Genomic DNA, 16,963 nt, shown 5'->3' with positions numbered 1-16,963 from the left:
TACCTTTGTTCTACTATGCGTTAATCTAGTATTTCGAATATCTACTCTTTGTAAAATTTTAACTAACTATTACTATTATTACCGGTTTTTGGCCCTTAGCTCATTTCGTATTACAGAATTTAATCTAATATTCGTTTCTGTATAACCACTCTCTAAAGAGCGGTTACACTGCACACATTTAAAAAAAATTAGATTAATAAACCGTTTATTTGATATGCAATGAAATGTATAGGATTATAATTAAAGGTATAAGTTTACTTTTTATTTTAGTTTACAGGGACAGGGGCAAATATTAAAGAAGCAGGGAAATAAACACATTCTTTGCGGCTGATTTAGGATCACCACAAAGAAACACTAAATTAAACCAATAAGTATTAATACACTGCAAATAATTCAGCAAACTACATAAGTGACAAAGTACTGGAAACGATTTTGGTTCAGGTAGGAAGAGGAAAGTCTTCAGGAAAATTTATGATGTGGTACAAGACGAGATCGTGGGGTAATAGAGGATCCGGCGTAATTCTGAACTGGATAAGGTATACAACAGATCACCTTTTGTACGCTTGATGAGAACCAAACGGCTTGTAAGGGCAGATTATCTCGCTCAGATGGATAAACATCGATGGCCTTTGAAATCCATGGATTTTACTCGCCGCGGAAGATGACCGATAGGTAGACCATAGAAAAGGTGGAGCGATGGAATTCTTGAGGACTTGCTGCAGATCGTTGAAGAGGGTGACTGGCGGCAGAAAGCAGGAAATAGAATCGAATGGAAGACGAAACTTGTAGATGCGTACGGTCTTCTGGGTCTATTCGCGTAAAGTAAGAAAGAAGCGAACAACGAGAAAACATCGGAATACTTCCGGGTACAATCGTCACACCGGCAGTATTTCAACAGGTAACGGCCCAGTCATCGTAAAGGATTTTCTAATATTTATTTATTCATTGTTTTTTCATGCCTTGACAGTAACGCGAATGTTGCTTGTCAACATACAGCCGCTATCTGAAGATACACATTATAAAAAAAAAATCTGCCATGGAACGTTCCTCACTCGTTCAGTAAATGTCAGTCACGTGAGTACATCACGGTTGCCAACCTCAAACGTCATTCGTGTCAGCATGTGTCAGCATGTATCAAAGTTAAAGTCAGACGTGTAGCTTTCGGATATTGCAATACTGTGTGACTCACAGTAAAATCCATATCTGAAAGCAGCTGTGTGACAACAGGCAAAATCAAAGAAGATTCTTACGTACTTTCTATTGTTAATGTATAACAAGCAGTGTCAAATCTCGCCGTTTCTCGAAAATTCCTCTAAACTTTTGCTTTCTCCATAAATAGTGGAGTAAATTGGTTAACAAGTCGCCTTGAAAGAAACGGTACAGTAAAACGCTACAGTATTCAGTCGATTCATTTACATTTTAATAATCAGTAGACGGCTGATAAACAGGACAGGAAAGGTTAAAATTAAAAGGAGCGGTTTCTACGAATATCAGCGACTTTCTATAATGTCGGCAGATTTAGACCGCGTAAAACTTCGTGTCGCCTACAAGACAGCGGAATAAAGTGGGAACTTCCTCGCCCCAACCCCACTACGCTGGCATTTGGCCTAACCGAGTGAATTACAAAAAGTACGTCCATAAAGATCTTGTACAGTGGAAGAGATGGATTTCATTCGCAGCAGAGGCGTTTGAGATCTAACAGTTTCTAGAAACTCGAATTGGTACTAACTACACATCCGCCGCTACCTCAGAAGGTTGTATTTGTGTTGGCTTATTTATGATTCATATTCATGTTGTTCACAGTGAGTGTAATTCTGCAAGAACGCAGTGCTCATTTTTAATTCACTATCCAGAATTTTTTAAAACTTTTTACTTCCCTTGTGTCCCATTGTTGGAGTGGATCATTGTTTTTATGTTCTTCGTTGTACGCTACAGCACTGGTCGCTTGTCATCCGATTCTGCCGTCTGCTACATGTAATTTATCATTTTTATTTATGACCCACCTTTCGATTCCATGGATACTGCGCGTCATTAGCGTGCCTGCACGGTGTTTCGTACCTCTAATTTTCAAATCTTGCGTATTTTATGAAATGCAGCAAAAGTAGCGTACAAATGTAATAGAAGGGCACTTGCAATAAGCAATTATAAACTTCGGGAACCTACTCAGGCGTCACTAGATATGGAATCACATCAGAATTATTTTGTAATTGCTGGAGCACATTAACTTTCAGGATGAAATTCAGTACCTACATGAGCCTATTTTCTGTGTTTCAGATCTGCAGAGTCATTAGAAGAAGATAGAATCACCATCTGTGAGTATAACGCACAATATCTTCCAAATATACCTACTGTGGTTTCTATCAATCAAGGAAAATTGCTAAAATAATTTTCTGTATGAAACATATGAGTAGTGCAACTACAACAATTGTCTCAAGAGATATAAACACAACGAAGAAACACTTACATTATATAGACTTGTTATGTATTAAATGCTTGAAAATGAAATGCATGGCCGGCCGTTGTGGTCGAGCGATTCTAGGCGCTTCAGTGTGGAACCGTGAGACCGTTACGGTCGCAGGTTCGAATCCTGCCTCAGGCATGGATGTGTGTGATGTCCTTAGGTTAGTTAGGTTTAAGTGGTTCTAAGTTCTAGGGGACTGATGACCTCAGATGTTAAGTCCCATGGTGCTCAGATCCATTTGAACCATTTTGAAATGAATGGATCAATGGAGATGAAATTATTGATGATGCTATGATATGGTAGGACATGTTCTGAGGCATGAAGGGATCACCAATTTAGTATTGGAGGGCAGCGTGGAGGGTAAAAATCGTAGAGGGAGACCAAGAGATGAATACACTAAACAGATTCAGAAGGATGTAAGCTGCAGTACATATTGGGAGATGAAGAAGCTTGCACAGGATAGATTAGCATGGAGAGCTGCATCAGACCAGTCTCAGGACTGAAGACCACAACAACAACAACATGATATGAAGTGATCTGATCTCATCCAAACCGCTCATTTCCATCCAATGATGTACATGACGGACATTCACGAACTGAGGCCCATATTTCGTAATAGCTGTTTCCTTTAGGCGAGGAAAGCTCCCCTTACCTGTTCTAGCCGGATTATTCTGACTCACTTTCCGTCTCCACCATGCGTCACTTCGCTTCCGACGGAGCAGACTTCCGCTACTTCGTCACTTTCGTCGCTTCGTCTGTTACGTTGTCTCCCAAATTTTACGGTGGATTTCTTGCTTATCTCATTTCCGCTGAACCTCGAAACTTTCATCATCCTATGCTTTACCCGCAATCCATATTCTGTGATCAGTACGCTGTTCATTCCATTCCATAGGTCCTGTAGCGGATCTTGCCGAGGTGGAGTGGCTTACATGCCACAAAGATTCAGCCAGCCGTACCACACGTGCGAACACGTCGAAGGTGTCTCTGTGGAAAGGGCAGACTAACATATGATACCTGAGGAGGAACCTTTCAGTAGTTGCAGGTGCAACAGTGTGGCCTTGTTATGTTGGTACTGCAAACGGCTGAAGATTAGTGGTAACTCTAGCCATTTTTCTTCCTAGAGGCATGCATCTACTGTGAGGGTCAATGATGATAGCATCTTGGGTAAAATATTTCGGAGATAAAATAGTCCTCCTTTCGGATCTCCAATAGGGGACTACTCAAAAGGACGTTGTCATCAGAAAAAACAAAACTGGCGTTCTAATGACTGCAGTGTGGAATGTTCGACACGTTAATCGGGTAGGTAGATTGGAGAACTTCTAGAGAGAAAAGGATAGGCTGATGTTAGGCTGAAGTTCGATATAGTGGGATTTAGTGAAGTGTAGTGGCAGAAAGAACGGAGTACAGAGCGAGTAGGGGCGGCCGCAGAGAAATTCCACGACGTCCAGTAGGATGACTTGCACCTCTATCTGCTCAGCTACCTTGTTTCGACTAGAACGTTTACAGAATTAGGGTGACTCCTTATACAGGAAGCTTCGGCAGCCATACCTGTTAACTTTCAGTCGGTACTTAAACAATGGTTGGGGTCTAACAGAGGGCTCAGTTCCTTTGTTTTCATGCCCCGCAACAGATCTGTAGAAGTCACGTTCTTATGTCTCTTCGCCATACAATATTCTCTAGAAATTCTGCTCTACTTTCTCATCCCTGCTGTTACGCGCCAATCACCCACTTCAAATTATCGACTCCATTTGGTTTTTAATTATTTCCTCTATTTCCTCAAATATTCTTTCTATTCCGTGTGTCGTGAGAAAGATAAGCTGAGCAATACTAGATGTCGTTGGTTTCTGTACAACAAGGGGAACTTACAAGGTGTATAACTTTGCTTCCGCCATTTGCCGATAGGTGGCTACAACGGTAAGTAGCGGTCGAAAGAAACAGGTCTCAGAAGTCAGGCAGTTAGCTTGGACCTCGGTCAACATAACTTCATTCAAACATTAGTCGATTTGTGTCTGCATCATAACGCTGTTCTTAATTGAAAATGTCAGTTTACGAGCCTAATTCTCGTCATTTGCGGGAGGTGTCACTGTTTCTTTTTTCAGTATGAAGAAAACAGCGGCTAAGTCTCATCGAATACTCTCAAGTACGTATGGTAAGGACACTATTAGTGAAAGCATGTGCCGTGAGTGGTTTCAACGCTTCAAGAACGGTCATTGTAACGTCGTAGACCGGCACAATGGTGGAAGAGAGAATGTTTTCAATGATGCTGAGTGAAGACTCGCGTCAAACTCAAGAAGAATTGGGACACAGCTAGCCGTTCCAAAACGTCTCAACGCTGTGGGCATGGTTCAGAAAGAAGGAACTTGGGTCCCGTGTGAGCTGAAACCAAGAGCGTTGAACGACGTTTGTGTGTTCGTGAACAGTTGCTTCAGAGGCAAAAACGGAAGGGATTTCTGCATCGCGTTGTGACCGGGGACGAAAAATGGGTTCATTACGATAACCCTAAACGCAAAAAATCATGGGCATATCCCGGCGATGCTTCCACGTCGACGGCCAAACCGAATATTCACAGCTCCAAGGTCATGTTCTGCATATGGTGGGACCAGCTCGGCGTCGTGTGCTATGAGGTGTTTAAACTAAGTGAAACAATCACAGGTGCTCGTTATCGAACGCAGTTAATTTGTTTCATTAAAACCTGAAATGTTGGGGAAAAAACGGCGGAAGCAAAGTTGTACACCTTGTATTTATGCGGTTACTACATCGCTAATAAGAGCCAGTTCACTGGTGCTGTTGTTGTAGGTCTGCAACCAACAAACCGGAAATCCTGTTTTCAAATGGTTCAAATGGCTCTGACCATTATGGGACTTAACGTCTGACGTCATCAGTCCCCTAGAACTTAGAACTACTTAAACCTAACTAACGTAAGAACATCACACACATCCATGCTCGAGGCAGGATTCGAACCTGCGACCGTAGCGCGGTTCCAGACGTGTATCCTGTGGATACTCGTTTCGTGTCTTCAATGCAGTGGTTTCCATTGCCTTCTGCATCCTCATGCCGTTGATCATTGCTGATTCTTCCGCCTTTAGGGGCAGTTTCCCACCACTAGGACAAGAGAATGCCCTGAACCTCTGTCCGCTCCTCCCCTCTCTTTGCATAGGCCTTTGGCAGAATGAGGGGTATCTTCTTATGGCGGTAATCTTTGGCCGCCAATGCTGATTGTTAATCGAAATTTAAGCAGTGGCGGGTTTCGAACCCGAGACCGAAGACGTTTTGATTATGAATCAAAGACGCTATCCCAAGATCATGGGTACCAACACCAAAAAAGGTACACTGAGGTGCCAAGAGTCACGGGACACCTCCTAATATCGTGTCGGACCCATTTTTCCCGCGTAGTACAGCATCTCGACGTGGCATGGAGTCAACAAGTCGCTGGGAGTCCCCTGCAGAAATACTGAGCCATACTGCCTGTATAGCAGTCCACAACTGCGAAAATGTTGCCGGTGCACAATTTTGTGCACGAACTGACACCTTGATTATATCCCACAAATCTACGATGGTATTCATGTCGGGCGATCTGGGTGGCCAAATCATCCTCTCGAACTTTCCAAAATGTTCTTAAATGCAGTCGCGATCAACTGTGGCCTGGTGACATGGCACATTGTCATGCATCGTTGCTTGGGAACATGAAGTCCATGAATGGCTACAGATATTCTCCAACTACCCGAACAAAACCATTTACTCTAAATGATAAGTTTAGTTGGACCAGAGAACTAGTCCATTCTAAGTGAACAAGCCGACACCAATATGGAGGCATCATCAGCTTGCACAATGCCTTGTTGACAACTTGGGTCTATGGCTTCCTGGGCCCGCATCTCGTGGTCGTGCGGTAGCGTTCTCGCTTCCAACGCCTGGGTTCCCGGGTTCGATTCCCGGCGGGGTCAGCGATTTTCTCTGCCTCGTGATGGCTGGGTGTTGTGTGCTGTCCTTAGGTTAGTTAGGTTTAAGTAGTTCTAAGTTCTAGGGGACTGATGACCATAGATGTTAAGTCCCAAAGTGCTCAGAGCCATTTGAGCCTATGGCTTCCTGGAGTCTGCGCCACACTTTAATCCTAACATGAGCGCTTGCCAACTGAAACTGGGGCTCATCTGCTCAGGCCAAAGTTTTCCAGTCATCTACGGTCCAACTGTTATGGTCACGAACCCAGGTGCGGCCTTGCAGGTTATGTCGCGCTGTTAGCAAGGCACTCGTGTCGATCCTCAGCTGCCATAGCCCATTAACGCCACATTTCCCCGCACTGTGCTGACGTACGCCCGATATTAATTCCTGCTGCTACTTCACACAGTGTTGCTTGACTAATCTACGGAAACGCCGCTGCTCTCGGTCGTTATGTGAAGGAAATCTCCCACTGCGTTGTACGAGGTGCATTCAAGTTCTAAGGGCTCCGATTTTTTTTCTCCAGAGTGGAAAGAGATATAAACATGCGCATTGTTTTAAAATGAGGCCGCGTTCATTGTCAAGAGGTCCCATAGATGGCAGCACCGAAAGGCAGATGGAATTTTACCGCCAGCGGCGAGAATGAGAACTGTTCTAAATACTTAAAATGGCGACGTTTTCCTTACTTGAACAGCGTGCAATCATTCGTTTTCTGAATTTGCGAGGTGTGAAACCAATTGAAATTCATCAACAGTTGAAGGAGACATGTGGTGATGGAGTTATGGATGTGTCGAAAGTGCGTTCGTGGGTGCGACAGTTTAAGGAAGGCAGAACATTGTGTGACAACAAACCGAAACAACCTCGGGCTCGCACAAGCCAGTCTGACGACATGATCGAGAAAGTGGAGAGAATTGTTTTGGGGGATCGCCGAATGACTGTTGAACAGATCGCCTCCAGAGTTGGCATTTCTGTGGGTTCTGTGCACACAATCCTGCATGACGACCTGAAAATGCGAAAAGTGTCATCCAGGTGGGTGCCACGAATGCTGACGGAAGACCACATGGCTGCCCGTGTGGCATGTTGCCAAGCAATGTTGACGCGCAACGACAGCATGAATGGGACTTTCTTTTCGTCGGTTGTGACAATGGATGAGACGTGGATGCCATTTTTGAATCCAGATACAAAGCGCCAGTTAGCTCAATGGAAGCACACAGATTCACCGCCACCACAAAAATTTCGGGTAACCGCCAGTGCTGAAAAAATGATGGTGTCCATGTTCTGGGACAGCGAGGGCGTAATCCTTACCCATTGCGTTCCAAAGGGCACTACGGTAACAGGTGCATCCTACGAAAATGTTTTGAAGAACAAATTCCTTCCTGCACTGCAACAAAAACGTCCGGGAAGGGCTGCGCGTGTGCTGTTTCACCAAGTCAACGCACCCGCACATCGAGCTAACGTTACGTAACAGTTTCTTCGTGATTATAACTTTGAAGTGATTCCTCATGCTCCCTACGCACCTGACCTGGCTCCTAGTGACTATTGGCTTTTTCCAACAATGAAAGACACTCTCCGTGGCCGCACATTCACCAGCCGTGCTGCTATTGCCTCAGCGATTTTCCAGTGGTCAAAACAGACTCCTAAAGAAGCCTTCGCCGCTGCCATGGAATCATGGCGTCAGCGTTGTGAAAAATGTGTACGTCTGCAGGGCGATTACGTCGAGAAGTAACGCCAGTTTCATCGATTTCGGGTGAGTAGTTAATTAGAAAAAAAATTGGAGGCCTTAGAACTTGAATGCACCTCGTAGGATTCTCGACATACTCTTGACATTCCACAACGAATATTGAATTCCGTAACGGTTTCCGAAATGGAATGTCTCATGAGTCTAGCTCCAACTAGCAGTCCGCGTTCAGAGTCTGTTAATTCCCGTCGTGAGGCCACGGTCACGGTGGAAACTTTTCGCGTATCACCTAAGCACAAATGACAGCTCCGGCTATGCACTTCCCTGTTCTACCTTGTGTACGCGATACTACCGCCGTATGAACAGTATATTTGCATGTCGCTATCCCATGACTTCTGTCACCTCATTCTAATCAATTTACAGTAATGAAGTTTCGGGTATATATTTATCAAGGTGACATTTTTAAGCGATTAACATCGCAAGACCACAGGGCGCAGTACGACCCGTCACAGTCATACGCCGACCAAGACGGTCTTCCCTCTCGGTACATCTACATGTACATTTATACTCCGCAAGCTACCAAACGGTGTGTGGCGGAGGGCACTTTACATGCCTCTGTCATTACCTCCCTTTTCTGTTCCAGTCGCGTATGGTTCGCGGAAATAACGACTGCCGGAAAGCCTCCGTGCGCGCTCGAATCTCTCTAATTTTACATTCGTGATCTCCTCGGGAGGTATAAGTAGGGGGAAGAAATATATTCGACACCTCATCCAGAAACGCACCCTCTCGAAACCTTGACAGCAAGCTACACCGCGATGCAGAGCGCCTCTCTTGCTAAACATCTCCGTAACGCTTTCACGCTTACCAAATAACCCTGTGACGAAACGCGCCGCTCTTCTTTGGATCTTCTCTATCTCCTCTGTTCACCCGACCTGGTACGGATCCCACATTGATGAGCAACACTCAAGTATAGGTCGAACGAGTGTTTTGTAAGCCACCTCCGTTGTTGATGGACTACATTTTCTAAGGACTCTCCCAATGAATCTCAACCTGGCACCCGCCATACCAACAATTAATTTATATGATCATTCCACTTCAAATCGTTCCGTATGCATACTCCCAGATATTTTACAGAAGTAACTGCTACCAGTGTTTGTTCCGCTATCATGTAATCATACAATAAAGGATCCCTCATTCTATGTATTCGCAATACATTTGTCTATGTTAAGGGTCAGTTGCCACTCCCTGCACCAAGTGCCTGTACGCTACAAATCTTCCTGCATTTCGCTGCAATTTTCTAATGCTGCAACTTCTCTGTATACTGCTACCATGTGGCCGCCCGAATCCCTACCTCCTTACGTTGTTCCTTCCCGTGACTATCGCTGCCAGCAATCATGTACAGTGGCTACATTCCTGCCAAGTCTTTCCGTAGTATTACGGAAGGAACATCCAGCTTCTCGTAGATCCATTGCCTCTCAAACAGTGCGCCTTGATTAGTCGATATGGGTATATTTTTTTCGTTTGTTACATTGGTGATTTCTGTAAAGAAATCTTTTCCGACATATTTCCTTGTCTTCCGTTATCTCTCTTCTCCCTCTTTTTTTTTCATTCTTCCTGGGCTGGCATTCCTTTTTCTGCGGGCTCACACTTCTCTAACGATAACTTGTTCTTTCATGCTTGCTGTTCAGTGTTCACTTCCGGCCACCAGGATCTAGTTTACTAACAGCGGTTCGCGTCTGCAAGAGGCATTATCCATCCCACGTTCATACCGGCGGCTGTTTTGTGTCTCCAACTTACTAGGTGGCTTACTGTTCGTCGTAATTACCATTAGTTATGTACTGTGTGTGATTTCCAGTTTTGTTTCTGGCACTAGTATGTACAGGGTGATTGTAATGGGATAGGATAACAGTGGTGGCAACACTATTATAATTCATATCACACCTTATTCACCGACGTTCACCCTATCACATGCCCTAAACACACTACCGGCCATTAAAATTGCAACACCACGACGATGACGTGCTACAGACGCGAAATTTAACCGACAGGAAGAAGATGCTGTGATATGCAAATGATTAGCTTTTCAGAGCTTTCACACAAGGTTGGCGCCGGTGGCGACACCTACAAAGTGCTGACCTGAGGAAAGTTTCCAACCGATTTCTCATACACAAACAGCAGTTGACCGACGTTGCCTGGTGAAACGTTGTTGTGATGCCTCGTGTAAGGAGGAGAAATGCCTACCATCACGTTTACGACTTTGATAAAGGTCGGATTGTAGCCTATCGCGATTGCGGGTTATCGTATCGTGGCATTGCTGCTCGCGTTGGTCGAGATCCAATGACTGTTAGCAGAATATGGAATCGGTGCGTTCAGGAGGGTAATACGGAACGCCGTGCTGGATCCCAACGAACTCGTATCACTAGCAGTCGAGATGACAGGCATCTTATCCGCATGGCTGTAGCGGATCGTGCAGCCACGTCTCGATCCCTGTCTCAACAGATGGGGACGTTTGCAAGACAACAACCATCTGCACGAACAGTTCGACGACGTTTGTAGCAGCATGGACTATCAGTTCGGAGACGACGGCTCCGGTTACCCTAGACGCTCCATCACAGACAGGAGCGCCTGCGATGGTGTACTCAACGACGAACCTGGGTGCACGAATGGCAAAAAGTCATTTTTTTCGGATGAATCCAGTTTGTGTTTACAGCATCATGATGGTCGCATCCGTGTTTGGCGACATCGCGGTGAACGTACATTGGAAGCGTGTATTCGTCATCGCCATACTGGCGTATCACCTGGCGTGATGGTATGGGGTGCCATTGGTTACACGTCTCGGACACTTGCTCGCATAGACGGCACTTTGAACAGTGGACGTTACATTTCATATGTGTTACAACTGCTGGTTCTACCCTTCATTCGATCCCTGCGAAACCCTCATTTCAGCAGGATAATGCACGAAAGCATGTTGCAGGTCCTGTACGGGCCTTTCTGGGTACAGAAAATGTTCGACTGCTGCCCTGGCCAGCACATTCTCCAGATCTCTCAGCAATTGAAAACGTCTGGTCAATGGTGGCCGAGAAACTGGCTCGTCACAATACGCCAGTCACTACTCTTGATGAATCATGGTATCGTGTTGAAGCTGCATGCGCAGCTGTTCCTGTACACGCCATCCAAGCTCTGTTTGACTCAATGCCCAGGCGTATCAAGGCCGTTATTACGGCCAGAGGTGGTTGTTCTGGGTACTGATTTCTCAGGATCTATGCACCCAAACTGCGTGAAAATGTAATCACATGTCAGTTCTAGTATAATATATTTGTCCAATGAATACCAGTTTATCATGTGCATTTCTTCTTGGTGTAGCAATTTTAATGGTCAGTAGTATACAATCGCCCTGATTCTCTGTCACTTTCCCTCACAGAGATTGAACGGTTCGTACACCGACAGCGCATCCATTGCTGTCAGTGTTTTGCAAGAATCACGCTCTGGCAAGGATGATATGATGTCTTCTCTTGCGTTGTAGCGTGTGTCACGAATAGGTTCCTTCATTTTGGGAACAGGTCGTAATCGCACGCACTCTTATCATGTGAATACGGTGGAAGTTCCAGTATCTTCCACACCTGTGTACGCAGGAGCTGCTGCAATGGGGTTCGCAGTATGGGATTTTGCACTGTCAAGAAGGGTGATGGGATGCTGGAAGGAGACATTGTTGTGCGCTGCGACTACGAGTCACTTCGGTCTTCATCCACGCACGTTGTTCGTGTTTCCTAGACCTACTGTTAGGGCGCTTGAACAGGTATCCCGTACTTTCAGACAGTACACACTACAACCGACACAAATATGGCCGTTGTTGCTCAACAGACCTTCTGATTTCAGATACAGACAGCAGGCATGCCATGTGATCCACATCCTTCATGTTACACCAGTTTCACCACAACTTTTTATTCACCCCTTGTAATTAAAGCTCCAGTTCCAAAATGCTGTAAAAAAAAATCACTACTCAGAATGACGTCAAAGTTGAACGAGTATTATAGATGAAGAGGGAAACGTTATGGAACCAAAACAAGTTTAACAAAGTTTCATCACTACATCTACATCTACGTGATTACTCTGCTATTCACAATAAAGTGCCTGGTAGAGGGTTCAATGAACCACCTCCAAGCTGTCACTCTACCGTTCTACTCCCGAACGGCACGCGGGAAAAACGAGCACTTAAATTTTTCTGTGCGAGCCCTGATTTCTCTTATTTTATCGTGATGATCATTTCTTCCTAATTAGGTGGGTGCTAACAGAATGTTTTCGCAATCTCAGGAGAAAACTGGTGATTGAAATTTCATGAGAGGAAACCGTCGCAACGAAAAACGCCTTTGTTTCAATGATTGCCACTCCAATTCTCTTATCGCGTCTGTGACACTACCTCCCCTATTTCGCGATAATGAAACGAGCTGCCCTTCTTTGTACTTTTTCGATGTCATCCGTCAGTACCACCTGATGTGGATCCCACACCGCACATCAATACTCCGGAACAGGGCGGACAAGCGCAGTGTAAGCAGTCTCTTTGGTAGACCTGTTGCACCTTCTAAGTGTTCTGCCAATGAATCGCAGTCTTTGGTTTGCTATACCCACAGTATTATCTATGTGATCGATCCACTTTAGGTTATTTGTAATTGTAATCCCTAAGTATTTAGCTGAATTTACAGCCTTCAGATTTGTGTGACTTATTGCGTAATAGAAATTTAGCTGATTTCTTTTAGTACTCATGTGACTAACTTCACACTTTTCCTTATTCAGGGTCAATTGCCACTTTTCGCACCATACAGATATCTTATCTAAATCACTTTGCAAGTCGTTTTGATCATATGATGACTTTACAAGACGGTAAATGACAGCATCGTCTGCAAACTCTGCAAACAGTCGAAGACGGCTATTCAGATTGTCTCTTATGTCGTTAATATAGATCAGGAACAATAAAGGGCCTATAACACTTCCTTGGGGAGCGCCGGATATTACTTCTGTTTTACTCGATGACTTTCCGTCTATTACTACAAACTGTGACCTTTCTGACAGGAAATCACGAATCCTTTCGCACAACTGAGGCGATACTCCGTTGACACGCAGATTGGTTAGAAGACGCTTGTGAGGAACGGTGTCGAAAGCCTTCTGGAAATCTAAAAATATGGAATCAATTTGACATCCTCTGTCGATAACTCTTATTACTTCATGAGTATAAAGAGCTAATTGTGTTTCACAAGAACGATATTTTCTGAATCCGTGCTATGTGTCAATAAATCGTTTTCTTGGAGGTACTTCATAATGTTCGAATACAGTATATGTTCCAAAACCCTAAAGCAAATCGATATAGGCCTGTAATTCAGCGGATTACTCCTACTTGCCTTTGTGGGTATTGGTGTGACTTGAGCAATTTTCCAGTCTTTAGGTACGGATCTTTCTGTGAGGGAGGATTATACATAATTGCTAAATACGGAGCTATTTTATCAGCATAATCTGAGAGGAACTTGACTGATATACAATCTAGACCGGAGGCCTTGCCATTATTAAGTGATCGAAGCTGCTTTGTTACACCGGGGATATCTACTTATATGTTTTTCATCTTGGCAGTTGTTCTTGATTGGAATTCAGGAATATTTATTTCGTCTTCTTTGGTGAATGAGTTTCGCAAAACCGTGTTTAATAACTCTGCTTTAGTGGCTCTATCATCAGTGACTTCACCGTTGTTATCGCGCAGTGAAGGCATTGACTGCTTCTTGCCACTGGTGTTCTTTATTTATGACCAGAATCTCTTTGGGTTCTCTGCCAGATTTCGAGACAGAATTTCGTTGTGGATATTATTAAAACCATCTAGCATTGAAATACCCACTATATTTCGAACTTCTGTAAAACTTTGCCAATCTTGGGGATTTTGCGTTTTTTTTTAATTTGGCATGCTTTTTGCGTTGCTTCTGCAACAACGATCTGACCCGTTTTGTGTACCATGGGGGATCAGTACCACCACTTATTAATTTATGTGGTATACATCTCTCAATTGCTGTCGATACTATCTCGTAGAAAACATTCCACAACTTTTCTACCCTTACATGATCAGATCGGAAGGAGTGAAGACTGTCTCTTAAAAAGTCGTTAAGAGCATTTTTATCAGCTTTTTTAAATAGATATATTTTGCGCTTCTTTTTAATGGTTGTAGGTGTTACGGTATTCAGCCTAGCAGCAACTGCCTTGTGGTCGCTAATCCCTGTATTCGTCACAATACTCACTATTTGTCCAGGATTATTTGTTGCTAAAAGGTCAAGTATGTTTTCGCAACCATTTGCGCTTCGAGTGGGCTCATGAACCAATTGTTCAAAATAATTTTCTGAGAAAGCGTTCAGTACAATTTCGGATGACATTTTATGCCTGCCACGAGCTTTAAACGTATAATTTTTCCAGAATATCGAGGGTAGACTGTAGTGACCGCCGACTATAATTGTATGAGCGGGGTACTTATTTGAAATGAGACTCAAGTTTTCTTCGAATTGTTCAGAAACTGTATCTTCTAGATGGCGCTGTAAGCTTAGAATGTCCAAAATAAAAGACGTGAGATACACGGCTCTTCCTCAGTTTGTATATGAGAGCCTCGGCCTGACTGTTTCAATGCAGGGTCGCTCGCTGCTGATAAAGGTCTCTTACAAATGTGGTGACTGTGTTCCAGTAACCCTGCAAAAGCTCCGAACACTCAAAGGCAAGAAAAAGGTCTTTTGTCCGATACCTTCCATGGGCTGGAGAAAATTGTTACGAAATTCGAAAATGCAGGTTATTTTGAAGTGCAGTGTGGCAGAGGGGGGAAAACAATTGATACGGCGTCAGTAGAAGATGTGGCATAGAATTCTAGGAAACACTGTGCATTGCTATTCACATAAAATAGCACATGTTCAGGAGTTTCTTCATACTGAACTGCCAGTAAGACAGACGTTCGCTCTGTAATTTTCTGCTCGCATGGTGATGAACAATGAGCGGCCATGGAATATTCTGTGGACAGGCGAAGCCTATTTCCATCTCCAAGGGCATGTCAATACACAGAATTGCACAACATGGGTAACGGAAAATCCGCTCGCACATCAATTGGTACCACTTCATTCTGCAAAGGCAACTGTGTGGTGCGTGTTGAGTGCATCGTTAATCATAGGCCCACATTTTTTCGAGGAGGTGGGTCTTGCAGGTACTATTACCCAAAAACGTCACTGGTAAACTCTGTGAGAGCATCTTGAGCACCAACCTCATTCCTACTCTTAAACAGCACGGATGTGTGGGTAGGATAATTTGTATGCAAGATGTCACTCCTCCGCACGTTGCACAGGCAGTGAAGCGGCTGCTGCAGTGGCATTTTGGAAATGCTAGAATGTGTCATTTCCATACAGCCTGACCTCAATCAGTGTAACACCTGGCTGTGAGGTTTTCTGAAAGATGTTGTGTGTAGTACTCTGATTTCAACCGTAACTGAACAGAAGGCTGGCATTATGAACGCGACCGCTGAGACATCCCGATCTGTTGTGGGCATGCTGCTTCTCGAAAGTGATGGACAGCATACTGAACATGTCTTGTGGCAGACTCACAACAGTCAGAAACCGATGTCATTATGATTTTTTGCGATTTTCGCATCAGAACAATTAAAAACCGATTTTGTGTATCCGGTATTGAACGAGCTTGCCCTGGCGGAGGGGCTTACCTAAATCGCAGTTGCACAATTGTTGAATTACAAAGTTGTGCGATCATGCACATTGCACCGCATGGTCTACTTAATGACCAACTCACACAATAGCCGACGTATTGCCATTCATGTGCCATGTGTAACCGAACCCCTTTACAATATGAAGCCATCTAGTGGTAAAATTTCCGTTAAATGTTTTTCGTTTTCGTAATGTTCCCCCATCTTCGACAATGTTCCGTTGAACCTTGACCTGATTCTGAGCAGCGGCTCTTTTTCTATAGAGTTCTTAAATTGGAACTTTAATTATATTCACCCTGTACCTCCTTGTTCCAAAGCATCACTGTATTAGATTCTAGACACTTAACATTGATTTGGTACCTTCACAATCATATTTTTGTATCTCTGTTTCAAACAATATTATTTTTATATCGTAAGGCAATTGTCTACTCCCTTTCCCTGTCAACTGTGAGCAGGATAAATGAATAATATTTTGTTATTTACACTGATTGTAATGTCTCCACATATGAATAAGCTGTATTACGTTTTTCTCCTTTACGAGAAAACATGTTGTTTATTCCCCACACATTGTGATAAAAGCACATTTACGAGAAAAGATGTTGTTTATTCCCCACACATTGTGAGAAAAAGCAGAGGCAGAGAGAGAGAGAGAGAGAGAGAGAGAGAGAGAGAGAGACAACGAGGTTGGAGGAGGGGTGAAGCTGAGATTATGTACAAAAGAAAGAAATTTGGAGAACCAAACAAAGAAAATAAGAAAGAGAAAGAGAAAAAGACAAATTAATTGCATAATTATCTTTCTGTAAAACATCTCTATAATTGATTGCTTAATTATGTCTTGGTATCTAGAAATTAGAATTAATTGTTGATAGGTTCTGCAGCTGAAAAAGGAGTTTTCGGAAGCATAATAATTCTATTAATCACGTTCTATGAATCCAGACTGAGAATTTGACTCTGTAGTGGAGTGTGCGCTGATATGAAACTTCCTGGCAGATTAAAACTGTGTGCCGGACCGAGACTCGAACTCGGGACATTTGCCTTTCGCGGGCAAGTGCTCTACCATCTGAGCTACCCAAGCACGACTCAGCCCTCCTCCTCACAGCTTTACTCCCGCCACTACCTCGTCTCCTACATTTCCAAACTTCACAGAAGCTCTCCTGCGAACCTTGCAGAA

At 43.9% G+C, this 16,963-nt stretch overlaps 1 protein-coding gene across 1 annotated transcript in view; it reads left to right on the top strand.

The window, feature by feature from the left end:
- The window catches only part of LOC126091949 (synaptotagmin 1-like), a 1,108,877-nt gene that overhangs the window by 619,837 nt on the left and 472,077 nt on the right, over positions 1–16,963 (top strand). Inside the window, exon 3 of the mRNA XM_049907282.1 lies at positions 2,275–2,312. The gene's annotated coding sequence lies outside the window, so the exon portion shown is untranslated. The remainder of the gene's footprint in view (positions 1–2,274; positions 2,313–16,963) is intronic.

The sequence above is a fragment of the Schistocerca cancellata genome, chromosome 7 (genome assembly GCF_023864275.1).
Source record: "Schistocerca cancellata isolate TAMUIC-IGC-003103 chromosome 7, iqSchCanc2.1, whole genome shotgun sequence".
Taxonomy (NCBI): domain Eukaryota; kingdom Metazoa; phylum Arthropoda; class Insecta; order Orthoptera; family Acrididae; genus Schistocerca; species Schistocerca cancellata.
The sequence above is the reverse complement of the archived record's forward strand: the minus strand, read 5'-3'. Positions and strand labels throughout refer to the sequence as shown.